Source organism: Stenella coeruleoalba (assembly GCF_951394435.1).
Source record: "Stenella coeruleoalba genome assembly, chromosome: 9".
Classification (NCBI taxonomy): Eukaryota; Metazoa; Chordata; class Mammalia; order Artiodactyla; family Delphinidae; genus Stenella; species Stenella coeruleoalba.
Window position 1 is genome coordinate 26,260,529 of NC_137155.1, and position 20,656 is coordinate 26,281,184.

General features: G+C 33.4%; 1 protein-coding gene across 2 annotated transcripts in view; it reads right to left on the minus strand.

Moving 5' to 3' along the window:
- The window catches only part of SEMA3E (semaphorin 3E), a 568,411-nt gene that overhangs the window by 474,218 nt on the left and 73,537 nt on the right, over window positions 1–20,656 (minus strand). The gene's annotated exons all lie outside the window — the stretch shown is intronic.

The window sequence follows — 20,656 nt, forward strand, 5'->3', positions numbered from 1 at the left end:
GATTCAGAGTCACAATATCGCCCGCCAAGCAAAGTGTTTGCTGAGAATCTCTTTCTTCCTGATAAAATGGAAAAGGGTATACAAATTTTGTATTGTGTTTTTATTGAAAATGATCCAATGTGGCATTTTAAGTAATAGCATTTAATATGGAATACATAATGGTTAAAAGGAAATGAGTTTCTCTTTTTTCATTAATTAGAAAAAAATTGATAAACTAAAATGTAAGCAGATGTTTTAGGAACATATATTTTTCACAAAAATATTTATGAATGCATTGGTTTCTACGATGATATCAGTGAAGATGTTATAGTAGTGTGTTACGGTGTACCTAATTATCATCTCAATGCCAAGCAATTAGTATTTATTCCAAGTGACTGTCTGCAATGAGATTTTCTTTTACCTGAGTCCTAAAAATTTCACACTTGTTCTCTCACAAAATAAATTTTTCTTTCATTTGGTTGACACTTTTTTGGGGGGAAGTCTGAGTTCATCATTATCATAATTATAGTAGACAATATGTATAATTCTATAGTTACAGAATAGCTGCGCTATACAATAGGAAATCATAATCATGTAAGAGTAGATTTTAATGCACATAACCATGTTTTTATAATATTTTAAATTGTGGAATAAAATCTGTTTAATAATGAATTATTATATAACTGGGTTCCACTGTTTTACAGCCACTTTGCACTGCTTTCAGTTTCCATTTCCTGTTTAAGAGATGGCTGGATTTCAAATGGAAGAGAGTGACGTTTAGGCGGTTTTTTTAAAAAAGAGATCTATAAATCTACCAGATGGAATCAACAAAGTTGGAAATTTCTAAAATTGTAGTAGTCCAAAGTATTGATTTATTTAAAAGAACTAAATTTAAAATTAAATGTATTTTCTTTCAAAAGATCTGGCTAAATTTGTCAATTACATTGGTGTGTTTCAGTGACACTTTATCATGAACATAACAGCACATCAAATATCTCATAATCTATACTACATGTTAAATATTTAACTCACATGATAAAGGGGGAATTTTTACTCAAACTGTTAACCTATTAACAGAATATAGCCTATTTATTTGTTTTATAGCATCACTAATTCTTTTTCTCTGATTTGGACATTCTGGTATATGTTCCTGCCTGCCTAGGAAATCTGCCAAATTTTGGGTGGTGATATATAGAAATTATCAAATATACTCATGAAGCATTTCTCATGGGAGAAACCAAAAGTTGGCAGGGCTCCAAATGTAATTTTCATAGTTGTAATTATTTTTTCCAGACTTTCATTGCAGCAAGAACAGGCTTTCCAGAAAATTGATCTGTCATATTTTGGAGTAAGCTTGGTACAGAGAGGATGTTGAAACGTCGAGTCATGTTAGTGTGGAATGTGTACGTTTATATCCATGTAACTTGAAACCTATCCATATATTCAACATTTGGCTTCTGTTTTTTTCATATTATGTGTAGTAACTTTGCATTTCCACTTTTAGTGTTATTAAATTTAAAGCTATTAATAATAATTAACTCCTTAATGAGTTAATTTGTTCAACAAACATTTATTATCATGTATTATTTACCATGCTAAGCATTAAGAATATAAAAAGAAACCAAAAACTCTATTGTCAAATGCTCACATACACTTTAGTAAAGAAAATAGATATTAAGTAATTATGAAAAATCTACATGGTCGTTCATAATAAAGATATGTACAAAGCAGGGTGCCTGAGTGGGAGAGAATAAACAAAGATACAGTCATGAGAAATAGCAAGGGGGTAGAGCGAACTGTATGATAACCCATACAGTTTGGTACCATATATCAGATGTACGAAAAAAAATGTTTAAACAACTTTACTGAGATATAATTCATACACCTTATAATTTACCTATTTAAATTGTAAAATTGAATGGTTTTTAGTATATGTACAGATTTATACAACTATCATCTCATTCTAATTTTAGAGCACTGAAAGATATACTTATTTAAAGACAATACAACACATAAATATTTGAAATTTAAATAATTTGCAATTTAGAAGAAATACCTGAATCACAGATTGGGCTAACTGCATAAAATCTCTACTGTGAATTACTTGGCATGTTTCAAAAACAACTATAAATGACACATAACTTGAAATTTATTCTCCTTTGGGTTAATACTGACTAGATAGACTGACTTAAAAGAAACAGTTTTCCAACTTTAGTAACATTCAATGTCACTTCTGATAAAAATGGAATAAAGTGAGGTAACAATAATTAAAATACATTTTTACAGCCATACATTTTTTTTAGGAGATGAATTACTTATTATGAGATATGCAAAATAATATCAAATTCATTTCAGAAACAAGAGCACACCTTACTTAATGATCAGTTATTTATTAATTAAAATATTTTATCACAACGTGTTCATATTCAAAATTCAAAGGAGTTTTCTTTTGTATGTTATTCTGGCTTAATTTAGATGTTTCTGTGTTTGTTATATAAGTGCAAACTTTAAGTTTTACTGGTTTGGAGCACAGGTTTCATACACACACACATACACACACACACACACACACAGAAAATATTCAATTTACTTTGTTTTACCAGTACCTTCTTGATCTGATGTAAAATGTAGTGGTACAAGCCCAGTATAAATACATTTTATTTCTATACTGTAGTCCAATACACACTTGGGAAACTATACCTAGGTCACATCAAACCCAACATATTGATGTAAATCCTACCCCTTGCACCTTTTCTTTGAGAAGTGAAGGATAGGATTCAAGTTTGGAGGGAGACAGAAACTGAACTGTACTTTAGCTAAAATTGGTATAATTCAAAAATAATGTGAATTTGAAAAAAATTTTTTGAGATTTGAATTGTCTTTTAGTATATCACTCTTACATAATATATCACTTCATTCAAATTACATTTTGTTGAATGAGGAAATACAGATATAGCTATATTACTTGCATAGATTATCAAGTGACTCATCTAATGATTCATAAAATTTCTACTACTGGAAGGTCAAAGTGATTTTATAAGCCATCTGTTGTGTAGCATCTGGCTTGTCAGTTAAAACGGATTAACTAAAAAAAAGTATATAGTGCAAATGACTGTGTTGACGTACTTAACTCAAAACTTTACACTTACAATATGAAAAAGAAACAAATATTTGTATAACTGAAAAACTGTACTTTAGGAAATTATTATAGTTATATTGTTATTAAACATTTTAAGGAAGAACCACAATAGATTCCTGAAATTTTCTTTGCTGTGAAATACATCAAACAATGGATTTTAATAACACCTATATTAAAAATCATAGTTATTTTTCAGCAGCCCAAAACAATGAGAAAGTGATAGTATATGAATATTGCAAGGAGTCCTAGAACATATCTATTAATGCTTGTAGTCCACGCACACCTCTTTGGCAATTATTCATTCTACCTGTACTTGACTATTTTTAGTTGCAGGAAAATCTGTGACTTGTAAAATGGTCTAATTTTTAAAATTTTGATTAGAAACATGCTCTAGTTTATCCATGATGGTTTAAAAATATGGTTCTGAGAACTAAACAAATTACTCCACATCACTTCCATTACTATGAATTTACTATCAATATTCACTATCATTACTACAACTTTTCTTACTGAATGTGGTACCAGGGAAAGGAAAATCTTGCTCTTAATTCTCAGTTGTGAACATTTTAATTAGTGTTTTTCAAGATATAATATACCTACTAAGGGTATTATGTAAGTTATCTTAGATGATTTATACAGTAATCTTCTATTAATAATCATGTGTTAATGGTCATATAAGAAAATAACTAACAGTTTGTCATTTCATAAACATTATTGTTTAGAATGAGATTAATGTAGGATTGATTTTAAGAAGTGAGTCAATTTACAGAAAAATATTGTTAGTACAGTTGATCCTCATATAAGGTGGTATATGAATAAATGAAATTTGGCATGGTGGTTCTCTGCTTTTAATTGTAATCTACATGTGAGATAGAAATACGTTCTTTTTCTCTTCAAAGCAGTGAATGGTTGGAGCAGAGAATTTTTAATCTTCTATACAGGAACATCATTTTAGGCTTCTTTAACTTTTTACACAGTATTTTTCCAATGAGTTTTGCTGCCTCAGAAATTTGCAACACAGTATGAAAGCAAATTCTTCAGTGAAGAATAAATTCTGACTAATAAAGAATTCTCTCTCTATGGCCGAATCATAGTAGAATCTTTCTGTAAAGCATGAATTGGCAGTAAGTACCACAGAAGAAAGAATTTGGTGCAAAAAGTTTAGAGGATGGAAAGAAGCTTCTAAAAGAAGCAACCCTCTCATCAAAATTAATTTATTTAATGATTCTTAAGGCAACAATTTATTTTTCTTGTTTCTGTTTAATATTGTTTTATTAGACTAGGGATGATTGATCAATGAATATTTCTCCTTCATTAACAACCATAGTGTTTTTAAAGGATTATTCTCTTTATACAGAAAATTGTCTCAAGTCATCAAGTCACATTAACTGTGAGAACTTCTTTGCCTTCTCTCTGCAACTAAGTGGAAATTAAAAGCTTAAATTGAAAGGAATTATGTGTTTGGTAAAGTATCAATTTTATATTAAGCATGTAATTCTACTGGCATGCATGTCTGAGAAACCAGCCCAGACCGAAACAACTGCCCAGCTCAGGCAACCCAATTACCCAACTAAACAATCAGGAGCTAAATAAACCGTGGTTGTTTTAATCCCCTGATTTGTGAAATGATTTGTTACTCCATAAAAGCTAACTACTACAAGACTTAAACTTAACGTGGTTGATTTCAGACCCTGAGATTCAATTAAACGTCTGATCTGCTCAAGTGTCTGGAAGCAAGTGAAATCCTTACAATATCTTAACTTGTACAAAAAATAAACAAATAACATCCATTTATGATAAAAACTCTCCAGAAAGTGGGCATAGTGGAAACCTACCTCAAATTAATAAACGCCATATACGGCAAACCCACAGCTAACATCATTCTCAACAGTGAAAAACTGAAAGCATTTCCTCTAAGATCAGGAACAAGACAAGGATGTCCACTCTTGCCATTTTTATTCAACATAGCTTTAGAAGTTCTAGCTATGGCAATTAGAGAAGAAAAAGAAATAAAAGGAATCAAAATTAGAAAAGAAGAAGTAAAACTGTCACTGTTTGCAGATGACATGATACTATACATAGAAAATCCTAAAGACACTACTGGAAAACTACTAGAGCTCATCAATGAATTCAGTAAAGTGGCAGGATACAAAATTAATACACAGAAATCTCTTGCATTTTTATACACTAACAACAAAAGATCAGAAAGAGAAATTAAGGGGAAAAAATCCCATGTACCATTGCATCAAAAAGAATAAAATACCTAGGAATAAACCTACCGAAGAAGGCAAAAGACCAGTACTCAGAAAACTATAAGGTGCTGATGAAAGAAGTCAAAGATTACACAAACAGATGGAGAGATATACCATGTTCTTGGGCTGGAAGAATCAATATTGTCAAAATGACTATACTACCCTAAAGCAATCTACAGATTCAACGTAATACCTTTCAAATTACCAAAGGCATTTTCTACAGAATTAGAATACAAAATTTTACAATGTATATGGAAACACAAAAGACTCTGAATAGTCAAAGCAATCTTGAGGAAGAAAAACGGAGCTGGAGGAATCAGACTCCCTGACTTCACACGATACTGCAAAGCTACAGTAATCAAGACAGTATGGTACTGGCACAAAAACAGAAATATAGATGAATGGAACAGGATAGAACCTCCAGAGATAAACCCACGCACCTATGGTCAACTAGGCTATGACAAAGCAGGCAAAAATATACAATGGAGAAAAGACAGCCTCTTCAATAAGTGGTGCTGGGAAAAGTGGACAGCTACATGTAAAAGAATGAAATTAGAATACTCTCTAACACCATACGAAAAAATAAACTCAAATGGATTAAAGCCCTAAATGTAAGGCCAGATACTATAACACTCTTAGAGGAAAACATAGGCAGAACACACTCTGACATAAATTGCAGCAATATCTTTTTGGATCCACCTCCCAGAGTACTGAAAATAAAAACAAAAATAAACAAATGGGATCTAATGAAACTTCAAAGCTTTTGCACAGCAAAGGAAACCATAAACAAAACGAAAAGACAACCCACAGAATGGGAAAAAATATTTGCAAAAGAAATGACCAACAAGGGATTAATCTCCAAAATATACAAACAGCTCACGCAGCTCAATATCAAAAAAAAACAGGCAAGCCAATCAAAAAATGGGCAGAAGATATGAATAGACATTTCTCCAAAGAAGACATACAGGTGGCCAAAAGGCACATGAAAAGATGTTCAACATCACTAATTATTAGAGAAATACAAATCAAAACTATAATGAGGTATCACCTCACACCAGTCAGAATGGCCATCACCAAAAAATCTACAAACAATAAATGTTGGAGAGGGTATGGAGAAAGGGAAACCCTCCTACACTGTTGGTGAAAATGTAAATTGGTACAGCCACTATGTAGAACAGTATGGAAGTTCCTTAAAAAACTTAAACATAGAGCTACCATATGACCCAGCAATTACACTGGAGAAAACCATAATTTGAAAAGATACATACACCCCAATGTTCACTGCAGCACTATTTACAATAGCCAGGACATGGAAGCAACCTAAATGTCTACTGATGGAGGAATGGATAAAGAAGATGTGGTACATATATACAATGGAATATTACTCAGCCATAAAAAAGAACAAAATAATATAATGCCATTTGCAGCAACATGGATGGACCTAGAGATTGTCATACTGAGTGATGTTAAGTCAGACAGAGAAAGACAAATATCATATGATATAGCTTATATGTACAATCTAAAAAAAAATGATGCAAACAAACTTATTTACAAAACAGAAATAGAGTCACAGATGTAGAAAACAAACTTATGGTTACCAGTGGGAAAGGGAGGAAGGGGGATAAACTGGGAGATTGGGATTGACATATACACACTACTATATATAAAACAGATAATTAATAAAGGCCTACTGTATAGCAGAGGGAACTCTACTTAATACTCTGTAATGATCTATATGGGAAAAGAATCTAAAAAACAGTGGATATATGTATATATATAACTGATTGACTTTACTGTACACCTGAAACCAATACAACATTGTAAATCAACTATACTTCAATAAAAATTTTTTAAAAAGCAACAAATGAGAGAAAATGGTGTGATAACAAAAGAATAATGATATAGCATCTGGATTTTTATTTTGCATTTTACTGTAGTTAGAAATAAGGATTGACTATATATAAAGCTAAAGGAGGATAACAGTGAATCTGTATAGAAATATAACTAAGTCTTATATTTACATTGCACCTAATTTAGGAAAACAGATCTATAATCATGAAAACCAGCAGTTATTGAAAGAAGATGGGGGACTTCCCTGGTGGTGCAGTGGTTAAGAATCTGCCTGCCAATGCAGAGGACATGGGTTCGAGCCCTGGTCTGGGAAGATCCCACATGCCGCAGAGCAACTAAGCCCGCGAGCCACATCTACTGAGCCCACGTGCCGCAACTACTGAAGCCCATGCACCTAGATCCCGTGCTCTGCAACAAGAGAAGCCACTGCAATGAGAAGCCCGCGCACCACAATGAAGTGTAGCCCCCACTCTCCAAAACTAGAGAAAGCCTGCGCAGCAATGAAGACCCAACACAGCCAAAAATAAATTTAAAAAAGATGATGGAGGCATTTTAAACCAATAATTCCATCGAGAAAGAATATTACATAGAATAAGTTAATGGAAATTATAATAAGGAAACACAATTTTCTTAGGGAAGAACTTTGACAGATAAATAAAGAACTACTTATTTTCAGCAAGAAAAATATAGAATAAATCATATTCTTGCATCCTGATCTCAATTAGTAGTGCTATTCTAAAAGTATGTTATAAAAATAGAGAAATGGTAACCTTGAAATCACAGCAATTATTGGTATTAATAACATAAGGAAAACAAATGATAATATTTCCACTGTTAGAAACTAAATTATGTCAGCATCTACCTTGAATATGTTTTTATTATTAGGTTGACATCTAATTTATATGAGGTTATATGGTAGTTCTGCATAGCAGTGGTGAGAAAGTGTTATTATTTTACGTTCACCTACAACGAGTATGCTAATTTTATCACATACTGATCTTTCTACTGCTGTGTAACAAGCCATCCTAAACAGTGGCTTAAAAGAATAACCACCATTTATTTTGTTTGCAAATCTGGGATTTGGGCTCAGGTAGACAGTTTGCTCAGGGTCTCTCACTGGATTGCAGTCAGATAGAGTGGTAGGGGTCATCTCTGGATTCGTCATTCAGGTATCTGGTACTTGGGCTGGGAAGACACAAAGAGCTCTGTGGGTCTCTCTTTCTCTCTCTTCATGGGCTCCAGGCTCTGAATGCAGTCTTTCCACGTGGTGAGTGAAGGCTCTCAGAGCAAGTGTCTCCAGAGATGCCAGCCGCGTTACATGGCCTTTTCAAACCAAGCCTCAGAAGCCACAGCATTGCCATGTCCCTTGTATTACATTGTACAGTATTTGTCAAGGCAGTTATAAAGTCCCACACAGTTTGGAGGGGAGGGAACATAAGTCCCAATTCTTGATGGAAGGACTGTCAAAGAATCTGGGGACATGTTTTTACACCACTATAGATTTACTTTGTGTTTATTTTTAGTTTCTATACCTTTCCTTTTTGCCTGCTCCCACCTCCAATATGCACACCACAGATATACTTTGGGTTGTACAGATCAAAGGTCATGGGTTCATTTAAATTTATTGCTTTAACTGTGTGCAAAACTTTTTGGTATTGTTCTTCAGTGACTGTTTAAAAGAATTACTTAACATACCTTTCTGGAATGGCCCCTTTGGTATGTATGTCTTTGTTTTCATGAACATTTGTAAAAATAATTTTCTTCTTTTACTTTCCAAATATTGTGTGAAATATAAGGAAGGCTACTTGGAAAAAATATTAAGTTGGAATATTTTCTTTTATAAATGTAGTGATTAAAAGAGGCAAGAGAAAATTAACATATTCTGTCCTAGTGAAAAGAATAGGGATATGTTTTACTCACAGAACAAAATCCTTACCTTTGTGTTGAATAAAGCTTGTCCAGTGTGAAAATGAAAATACAGCTATTTCCTTAAGTACATGATTATTATGACTAATTAGGTCAGTAATTTCAAGGCTTTTAGATCAGTGATTTCAAAGCTTTTTGAAGTATTGCTTTGATGTATGGTACTTCTAATATCTTCCACTGGCATTTTTCTCTTTATTTAAAATCAAAGAAATAATTTATGATTCGTATAATAAGGAATTGGTAAATAGAATAAAATGTTACTTAAATAGGGAGTTGTTTTCAATTTTATCTTAAGCTTATATTGGGTCAGTCAGTCTCTAGGAGATTATATTGAGGAAATAGTAATAAATCTTTCCTCCGTTTTGCGGCATTCATGTAGTTGCTTGCTAATGTAACTAAAATTTTGAAGACTCCAAGTAAATACTTTAGAAAGTGAGCATGTTTTAGTTAATTGTCAAACAAACAGTGATCCTAACTTTCCTTGATCTAAGTCTTCATTTGTATTAATAACCAGAGTGAGAGAAAAAAACAGGATGCGGGGATTTTTTATACTTTCCCCATCCAGTCTAGAGCTATGTGAACAGTTAATTACCAATATGTCAGTCAGGTTTTTTTTTTTTAACATCTTTATTGGAGTATAATTGCTTTACAATGCTGTGTTAGTTTCTGCTTTATAACAAAGTGAATCAGCTATACATATACATATGTTCCCATATCTCTTCTCTCTTGCGTCTCCCTCCCTCCCACCCTCCCTATCCCACCCCTCTAGGTGGTCACAAAGCACTGAGCTGATCTCCCTGTGCTATGTGGCTGCTTCCCACTAGCTATCTATTTTACATTTGGTAGTGTATATATGTCCATGCCACTCTCTCACTTCATCCCAGCTTACCCTTCCCCCTCCTCATATCCTCAAGTCCATTCTCTACGTCTGCATCTTTATTCCTGTCCTGCCCCTAGGTTCTTCAGAACTTTTTTTTTTTTTTAGATTCCATATATATGTGTTAGCATATGGTATTTGTCTTTCTCTTTCTGACTTACTTCACTCTATATGACAGTCTCTAGGTCCATCCACCTCACTACAAATAACTCAATTTCATTTCTTTTTATGGCTGAGTAATAGTCCATTGTATATATGTGCCACATCTTCTTTATCCATTCATCTGTCGATGGACACTTAGGTTGCTTCCATGTCCTGGCTATTGTAAATAGTGCTGCAGTGAACATTGTGGTACATGCCTCTTTTTGAATTATGGTTTTCTCAGGGTATATGCCCAGCAGTGGGATTGCTGGGTCGTATGGTAGCTGTATTTTTAGTTCTTTAAGGAACCTCCATACTGTTCTCCATAGTGGCTGTATCAATTTCCATTCCCACCAACAGTGCAGGAGGGTTCCCTTTTCTCCACACCCTCTCCAGCATTTATTGTTTCTAGATTTTTTGAGGATGGCCATTCGAGTCAGGTATTTTTAATGACAGAAAAAAATCCTTAAAGAACTTAGCTGAGAAAAGTACTTTGTACAAATGCAGTATTTTAGGGCTCTTAGGAAGAGGCAGTTTTGCCGTATCCATGAGTAAAATCCCACAAACAGTAAAGTCCCAGGAGCTTGACTTTTCTCTACCTTGAACTTCCTGAGAGAATATTATTGATGTAGCTAGCTTCCGAGCCAGGAGCTGCTGGGTGAAAATAGAAAACTAAAACCAAACCATACCATGTCAGGCAGCCTCCCACTCTCACAGCATTTTTGCAGAGGGCTTCTTCCTTATTACCAGCTGTGTCCTTTGTAAACAGTATATATGGCTAGGGGTCAAGGGGGTTTCATTTGTTTCTTTGCCTTGCTTTTAATCTGTAGAAGGGATAGGTTTACAGCATATGGTTTCTTCCAGATCTAAGTTCAAGATTTCTTCTTCTGTAGGTAATAGAAAGTGGTGATCTACATGGCATCATCACCCCGTAGCTAACCTTCCTCCAAATTCAGCCCAGTTTTCAAAGCAACTTTTCCTAAGAAAGGAAACCCTGGAGAAAGTTCACCCTGAGGTAAGACCAAAAGGTGATTTGTGGTAGAAATAACTGAATCAAAGAATATTCATGCTTAGGTGGGCCCTGATAAAATTTCTTTATAATATCCCTGGTCATGTCACAGAGACCCAGTATTGAAAGAGACTAAAGAACAAGATGAATCAATAAATACAAAGGCTAAAAGGACTCCTGATTTGCCTGCCTTTCTTAGCTTGTACTTCAGTTTTGCAAAAAGCTACCTTTAGGACTCAGCCAACTGCAGACCTGCACACATACACAGGTAAGCCAACTCAGGAACCCTACCACGATGACATCCAAGTAATAACATGCAGGCTGGTGGGGCAAAACTTTATCCACAAGCACAAAGACCTCAACAGATGAATACATGTAGGGATATGAAGTGTAATAAATATATCAATTCTCCCCATATCGATCTATAAAAATATAATGAAATTCTAATAAAAAAATCAAAAAAAGACTCTGAAAAAGAATATATGTATATATAAAACTAAATCACTTTGCTGTATACCTAAAACTAGCACAACATTGTAAATCAACTATACTTCAATACAAAAATAAAAAAATAAAAATAAAGAAAAAAGTCATTTTTAAATCCATATGGAATATTAAAGGTCCAAAGTTAACTAAAATAATTTTAATGAAAAGAATAATGGTGAAGGACACCATTCCAGATAACACGTTTGTATATTTATGAGCATTTATCAATGTCTAGTGAAGTTTCTACAGGTGCCTAGGGTGCGGAGTACACAGCTCTAGGGGGCAGTGTTTACATAAAAGAAAATGTAAATTGTAGCCCCTGGAGCTGTATTTGTGGCAGGCCTGCACATATACCTCAAACCAGATTTTATATCTACAGTTATTATAAATTATTTTAAATATTAAGTATTTAAAATAGAAATTTAAAATATTTTCAATACTGAACATTAAATATTTAATATTAAATACTTAAATGTAATACAGCTATAATAGTTAAATATTATATTTAATATGTATTAAAATATATACATATCATTAAAATTTTATAATATACCATATAAATATAAAATATTTATAATTATATACATAGAAACTTATATAATTATTTTTTAGAAAACATCACACAGGTACACACAAAGACAATTCCAGGAATGTTTATTGAAGCATCACTTATTAGAAAAAAAAAATAATTTCTACCAGTAGAGAATTGATAAAAAATTTATAAATAATTGTTCATAATATAAAACAGTATATAATATTTAAGAAGAACAAACTAAATTGCAATATATGTTCATCGGCAGATTTCAAAAACATAATTTTGAGTGAAAAAAGCAAACTGTAAAGATTTATTTGTTTAGATAAAATTTTAAAACACACTAAATCGTTCTATTTATTTATGGACATATACATAGGTAATAAAGGTATAAAAACATGTATCGAATGGATGTACACATATTTAGGTTAGCGATTACCTTAAAAAAGAAAGAAAAGGTTTCGGGTAAGGTAGTGGCTTTCACCAGAATCTGAAGCATTTCTTTTCAAACAATTATTTGAATCAAGTATGGCAAAACTTTTAATGTGTGGTAAGTTGCAGGAGTGAGGTCATGAGTATTTTGTATTATTCTTATACTTCTGTGATATTTCATAATTAAATAAATTTTTTTTTAATTTGTAAGTTGTCGATTGTGACATTTCTTCCTGAAAATCAAGTAAGATGAAGAGGTGATGTTGACCACTGGCTTTCAACAGAGCCTGGTTTTCAAACTTTAGTGTCATCAAGGACGCCTATAGGACAGGCTAAAACATAGACTGCTAGAACACAGACTTTCTGATTAAGTCTGAGAGCAGCTTGAGAATGTATACTTCCAGCAAGTTCCTTGATGATATTGATATTGCTGGTCTGCAGACCACACTTTGAGAATTACTGGTGTAGGTTATAGGTGACATTGATAAGAGCCTTTTCAAGAGTGAGTGGAAGAGAGAATGCATGAGTATTTTTTTCTGAATTAATGAATAGATTTTTTTTTATGGTACCACTGTCAAAAACTAACTTAAATGAGGATAGAAAACCATGTGGTCATTGCCTTAAATACTGTATATTTTGAATATTAGAATCAGAATTCACTTATTATATTGAACAGAGTTGATACTGACAAATTATACCAATTACTTATCCCTTGATATGAAATGTTACCAAACAGGATTTTACAAACTTAATGTCATAATTTCAAAGGCATTCTGAAAAACAAGGTAACATATATGTATATACATATATACACATACATTTATTCATACACATACACACATATATTTATAAAATAATATTGGCCTTCAAAATTAAAGTGGTATTTGACATTTAGGAAATTAATAGCAAATGGATATTTGATAAGCAATTTAAATAAGTCCTTTAAATTGAGATCCAAATTTCAATATCACATCAGTTTCAAATACTAAAAGTATTATAGGATTATTTGCATTTAACTTGATAACTCTGGGCTATCTGTGTCCTTTGGGAATTTAATATGAATTAGAATTACTCTATGGCTTTCCAGCAAAATCCATTAAGGGAAATTAAGCCCAAAGAGATTCTCTTACATCTGACATTGCTTAATGTGCTTATAGTATTAAATGGATACTCTACAACTAAAGATTAATTTGTTATAAAGAACTCACTTATGTGGGTTTGTCTTTTCTTGATATTATTTTCATACCTAAAGCTCTTCATAATGAAGTACAATAGAATTCATATACCTATTGATTTCTTTTTAATTGGAAGAGTTTTAATTGGGATTTCAAAGTAATTTTTTAAAGCGATTTTTTTACTGAATTAACACTTTTTTCTCTAAAAATTTAGGTTAATAAGTTATTGTCACTTTCTGGCTATCCTTCCAATTTATGTCTTTTTATCGTATCAGAGAGGCAATAACTACATAAAATGAATTTGGAACAATGGCTACATTTGGCAAAGCATCAAAATTACCTGGGGGAACTTGTTAAAAATATACATTTCCATATCACATCTCTAATTCTTATCAATTCTAATTCCCTGTGTCTAAGGAAGGACCCAGCAGTGTGATTTTCATTCCAAAGTTGCATGGCTACCCTTGGAACTGATCTTTTCCTATAGAGGAACCTTAGGGAACACAAGGAGCCTTTGGGAACATGGCATATGTTTCAAGGAGGCCCTGACCTACACCAAGGACTCATGCTACTATTTTCTAATTGCTGAGGCCATGTGAACGTTTCATTTTTGCTTATTCTGGGCCCTAACAAACTCCCAGCCACTGCAGAACAAGAAAAATTTCTAAGAAGCAAGTCAGGTTGAAAGTTTGTAACATCAAGGACAACACCACCTGTCTTCATAAAAACCAGTCTTGTTTCTCTATGTTTGCAGCTATATTTCTCTTTTAGAAAAAGGGTTAAATACGCCTCCTTCCTCTGCCTAAGGCAATACACCTGCATGAATTTTTGTTACCAAAGCCTTGTATTCCTCATGCTTATAATCTCTTGACAGCTTCATTATTACCATCGTCTCTTCAGGCTTAGTAGTAACACAGCTAATATTGTGTTCCCCACATAAATTCTAGCTGCTTTGCCAGTTTGGGCTTTTCAAGACAAAAAGATGCAGAAATATGCAAGAAGACAATGATTAGGTGATCCAACAAATTGACTCTTTCCTGACTTCACTTTTAAACTAAGCCCAGAGCAAGCCAAACGGATGAATGCACCTGTGTGGAGCTTCCCTAATGCTCTGTGCACATCTCGAGTCCTCGTACTATGTCATTTTTAAAAAATGATCTGGGTGTGTGTTTGCAGCCTAGGTTGGACAAAAACTCCTTGAAAGTACAGGCTGCCATCAACGTTAGAAACAACATCAGGGGTAGTATCATGGGGAAATTATTAGGTAATATTTGTTGAGTACTGAGTAATGTTTTACTTTATTTAGAAATAAGATGTCACTTAAAAATGTCCTTTACAAATAGGATGCCATTTAAATCCTTAAAACAGACCTGTGGGATAGGTACTATTCTGCTTTATGTAGGCTCAGTTATTTCTCTCAGCAGCTATCTAAAACACAGATTAATATTATTCCCATTTTATTCCCATTCTATAGATGTGGAAAGGGAACTTCATAAAATGGTTTTAGAATCCCTTCTACTTCTGATCTGCCCTGATTTATAAGTATAGATGCTGGAGATCACAATGTAAATAAATGATAGCACCATATTGGTCCTGTGGACCAAGCTGGATGCTGGCAATATGAAATCAGAATGTGTGTTGGTAGACTATTTAATGTCTTAGGAGTGAATGGACTGTTAAGCAACAGTTTCACGGGTATACACCAGAACTACCCTTTTCTCTGCCTTGAAAATAATTTAGTTCCCTTTTAACCACAGTGTTGTCCTTTGATCTAGGGAGGGAGCCTGAGGGAAAAGAGGCACCAGGGCAGAACTCAGCACCTTCAGTGTCTGTGTTTGTGTAAACACACAGGAGAAAGACACACCATCAACGAAGGAAAACAGCCCCAGAGAAATATGTATGCTAAGGAATATTCGATCTATTTTGGATTCATTAATATGAATATTTCTTCTGCCTCCACAGATCTGAGATATGACAAAGCCCAGAGCCCTTCTGCAAAGCATCTCTTCACTCCAATTAGTTTGCTATTGTTCTCTGATGTCGCTGATATTTCTAAATGAGTTTTAGTTAGATGAATTACCTTCATACTTTGAGAACTATTGTTGAATTCTGAGGGCCTTTGTGCAAAAGTTTAAAAATAAATAAAGTTTCGTCAATTGTGCAGTAGAAATGGGAAATATCCTAAGGGAACAGTAAGATAAACTTTGTTCTTGAGCTCTTCTTTTGCTCTCTCTGTCTTTATACGTTGTTCCAAACTTCCATGGATATTATTCCCTAATGTTTTTAGAATACACTGTTTTTTTTAAAGCAGAATTACAGAACAACATTGCAGTCATCCTCAGGTGGCATTCCTCACTCTACTTTCAAAATAAATGACGGAAACACACACATCCATATTCTAATGCAGTATTGTAAAGTTTGGTGGAGAGCATAGAAGTAAATAGTTAAGATTGCTTTTAATAACCATATTTTCAGCATTTTTTCCATGTACAGGACCAGTTTTAATATTGACTACTAATTCTCTCTGCTATCCACATCACGCATGAGCAGAGCGCTAGGACATGTAAAATACAGGCATCACACCTACCCACCTTCCATTATATTATTCATAAATTCTTAAGTCATTATATTCAATTTAGGTTCTACAGTTAAGGGAGCATGGGGAAGAAAATAAAAAAACAGAGGAAATGAGGTAATTCAGGTTGCCTAGGAATATCGAAGGATAAATTTAGCAATGATTTTCAAGCACACAGAGACTGTGATCTCCATCTCCCTGGAGGTTAGAAAAGGAAAGAAGAGACTTACACCACAGCCTAAGAGGATTAAGTTGGATATATAATCATAGCAGGCCAGAGTGAAAATGACTATAAGATCGTCTGGTGCATCGTCTCTCTTTCAGAGAGCAGGAAACTAAAGCCCACAGAGGGAGGCTCAGTGTGTAAAGTTATATTGTAGGCAGCAGGCCCTGTGGCCTTCGAGGACTCAGCCTCCTGTCAGTGAAGAAGGATAGATATGGGAATGGATTACCAACAGACAATGGGCTTTCCTTCTCAGAGTGACAAGATTTTACAAACAATCCAACAGACAAATTATCATTTTCATTTTTGCACTAATCAGCACGGAACATTTTAAATTATTTTCACATGGCCACAGTAAAGGAAAAGAGATGACTTTTTCTTTCTTTTTCTTTTTTCTCTTTGGGTGTAGATTTTTCTTTGGGTGATTCAGTCATTCAGCAAATATATCTTGAGCATAGATGCTATGCTGAGGAGAACAATATAGTGAGCCTTCCCTGAGAAACACATAGCCGAGTACAGTGATTCCCAAAAAATGCTATGTGGATAAGGCGCCTGCTTCTTTATGAAAAATTTTAAGCGGTCTGGGAAGACAAAGTTGCAAGACTTTCATAGATCTAAATTCTTTAAAATATACATATGTAGTCATCTCTTTGGTAGAAATGTCATTTCTACCTTTTATTTCATTCATGAAATGATGCTAAGAAGTGAATTTGATGTTAGGATATTTTTATTACCTGATTTATTAAAGAAAAAAATATTGCTCCGTGAAATTAAAAATCTGGTCTAGTACAATGAATCGGTAATTTTAACACTGAAAAATGTACCGTGATAAAGGTACGGGCATTGTAGAAAAGCAGAGGAACACTGTATTAGTATCAGATTTAGGCACATTTGACAGAAAACAACACAACATTACAGGAGATGAAAGAAGTCTAGAGCTAGGAAGTACGGGATCATAGGATGATTCCCTGTCTCTTTCCAGCTCACCACTCTATCATCTTAAAATTTGGTTTAAAACAACTGTTGAACTCTAACCATTCCATTCAAAGAGAGAGGAAAAAAAAGAAACAGGTTTTTAATCTTTTTATCACAAACTTACACAAGATACTTCTCTCAGAAGTCCCATTCAATACACTTCTTATATCTCACTGGCCTGAACTATGTTGACTCTTAGATACAAGAGTGTTTGGGGAATCGATCATTTTCAACTGGGCCGACTGCTGTCACAAACAAGACTGGGATTCTGTTAGATCGCAGCAAAAATCAACTAAGAGCATCTTATTTAGTTTTTAAGTATAATACAATAGTTTGAATAGGGAAAAGAGAAAGAAAAGGATTGGGGAATGACAGCAGTTAGCAAAGAAAGTTTATATATTATTATTTTCAAACACGGTTAAGTAGCCTTTTTTTCTTTAGAAATGATTTTCTTTTTTTGTATTTTTTCCAGAAAAAAATCTGATTTTTTTTCCAAGTAAGGATGATTAGCAGGTGTTTGATATTCTGTACATGGATGAGGCTTAGAAATCCAGTTCTGTGTGTTCTGGCGTGAAAGAAATGTTAGCTTTGGTAGAATTAATAGTTTCTCCTTCCTGTTGATGCCTCTTAAGAACAAATAAATTGTTAGCACATCAGTTAATGGTAACTCGTCTGAGGAACATTCTGTTTTTGCATATACTTAAGCAAAGTTCAATCTTTGCCCTTGTAATTAAAGAGCAAAGTTTTAGTAGACCCTTTTCCTGGTTTATTGTTAATAAGTAAATTTAGTGTTTTAGTTAAAAAATGAACTCTACTTCTTTTATTAAGTGTATGGTATATAGATACATATTATTTTATTATACCACTTATGTTCTATTTAGAAGTCATGTTTTAAACTTGAAATTTCATTGATTTTAGCAATTTTCTATAGCTGTTGCAATGCCCGCTGAAAAGTAGATAGAAAACTCTTCTTCACTGTAGCAAAGCCATGATCCTTAGCAATATTTTCTTTCTGTCTTATAGTTCATGTCCAGATTATGTAAAAGGTGTCAGTCACGGGTGAAAAGTTTGTTCCAGAAATAAAATACTAATTTTACCACAGACCGATTCTCAACTTTGAAGAGTTAGGGGTAAATATCTAAATTACTATGAAATATTCTCTGTTTTTTAGATCTGAAGTACGTAGGCACATTAATCTTCAAAATTTGATGAACAGTTTAAGTCACAAAACTTTTAAAATTCTGTAGCTGGAATACAGAATCAGGTTAATCCTCAAGTTTTCAATATGTTTCATAATTGTATCCATAACTAAAATTAGATAAAGAAAAATATTGATTGCTTTAATTTTCTGAGTTTCATGACTGACATGTGGAAGTCTTTAAACTCCACTTTTGTTTTGTCTAATTATTTGTTTTGAAAATCACAATTCAATTTAACCACAGTCAGGTAACCTAAGCTCACTGCAGTGGGAACTCCATATTAAAGTAGTTTGATATAGATGTTTCTGTTCTATTATAGCAATAACTATATATAATTTAATTCCAAGAAAAATGGTTCCTTCCTATTCAGTTCAAAGTAAGTGTGTACAGATATACCTGGGAGACATTACAGGTTTGCTTCCAGACCACTATAATAAAGCAAGTCACACACGAATTTCTGTTTCCCAGTGCATATAAATAATGGTTCCACTATCCTGTAATCTAGTAAGTGTGCAATAGCATTATGTCTAAAGAAAAGTATACATCTTAATTAAAAAATCTTTTATTGCTAAAAAATGTTAACCATCATCTGAGGCTTCCAACTAGTCATACTCTTTTTGCAGTAATAACGTCAAAGATTGCTGGTCAGAGATCACCATAAAAAATGTAATAAGAATGCAAGAGTTTGAAATATGAGAATTACCAAAATGTGACACAGAAACACAAAATGAGCAAATGCTGTTGGAAAAAAGGCACCAACAGACTTGTACCACACAGGGTTGGTCCAAACCTTCCATTTGTAAAAAACTTAGGATTGGCAAAGTGCAATAAAGCAAACTGTGCTCAAAGGAGGTAAGCCTGGATGGCGTGCAGTGTTTATATATATGTGTGTGTGTGGGTGTGTGTGTGTGGCAGGGAGAGAGTCCCCCACTTACTTTTTGACAGCCATAGTTCCAGTCTAGTAAATTGACAATACTGTGTGGTAAACCTACAAAATCCAACTTTGATCTCCTTTTTGTGAGCCATCCGAATTACTCAGAAGGACAAAAACAACAGGGAAGAATGAATCATTTCATTTACAGTAAACTCAGCCTTTCTGTTTTTATAAAGTGGCACACCTTGTCTTTCCTGCTTAGAAAACTACTGAAGTTTGTAATTCAGACCTGTGTTTGGGTTTCCTAGTCAACTTAAAATTTATAAGTTAATGTCACATGGAAAACCCATCTTAGGGTAAAGTTACAGAAGGCACATTAATCCTTAAGTGAACAAAGTGAGCTTCTTATTAGGGAATTTGGGGGAGAAGAAAACCAATCAAAACTGTAATTCTCTTTAAGAATAACCTTTTCATAACTGCATTATCTGGTAAAAAGTTTGGCTTTGAAAATGTGGGCTTTTTGAACAGTTTACAATAAATGAAAGACAATTTTCACTAGGTAATATATTCACAGGGTTCAAAAACAATAAATTGTAAAAAGATGAACAGTGAAAAGTCTTCCATTCACGCCCGTCTCCCAACTAGACATTATCATTATCTACCCTACTCTTACCCATAACTGCTCTTATTAACTTCTTACGTATAATTCATAGGTCTATCCTTCTTGTTTAAGCACATACAAATAAGCATAAATATATATTATTTGCCCCCCCCCTTTTTTTTTTACAGAAAGTTTAATATGTGTGTTATTTTAAAAACTATTTTTTCTCCTTATATCTTGGAGATTTCTTAACATCATTCTATTCAGGGAACTTTTTTTTTTAAAATTAAGGTATAATTGAAATACAACACTATATTAGTTTCAGGTGTACAACATAATGATTCGATATTTGTATATATTGCAAAATGATCGCCATAATGTCTAGTTAAGATCTGCCACCACACATAGTT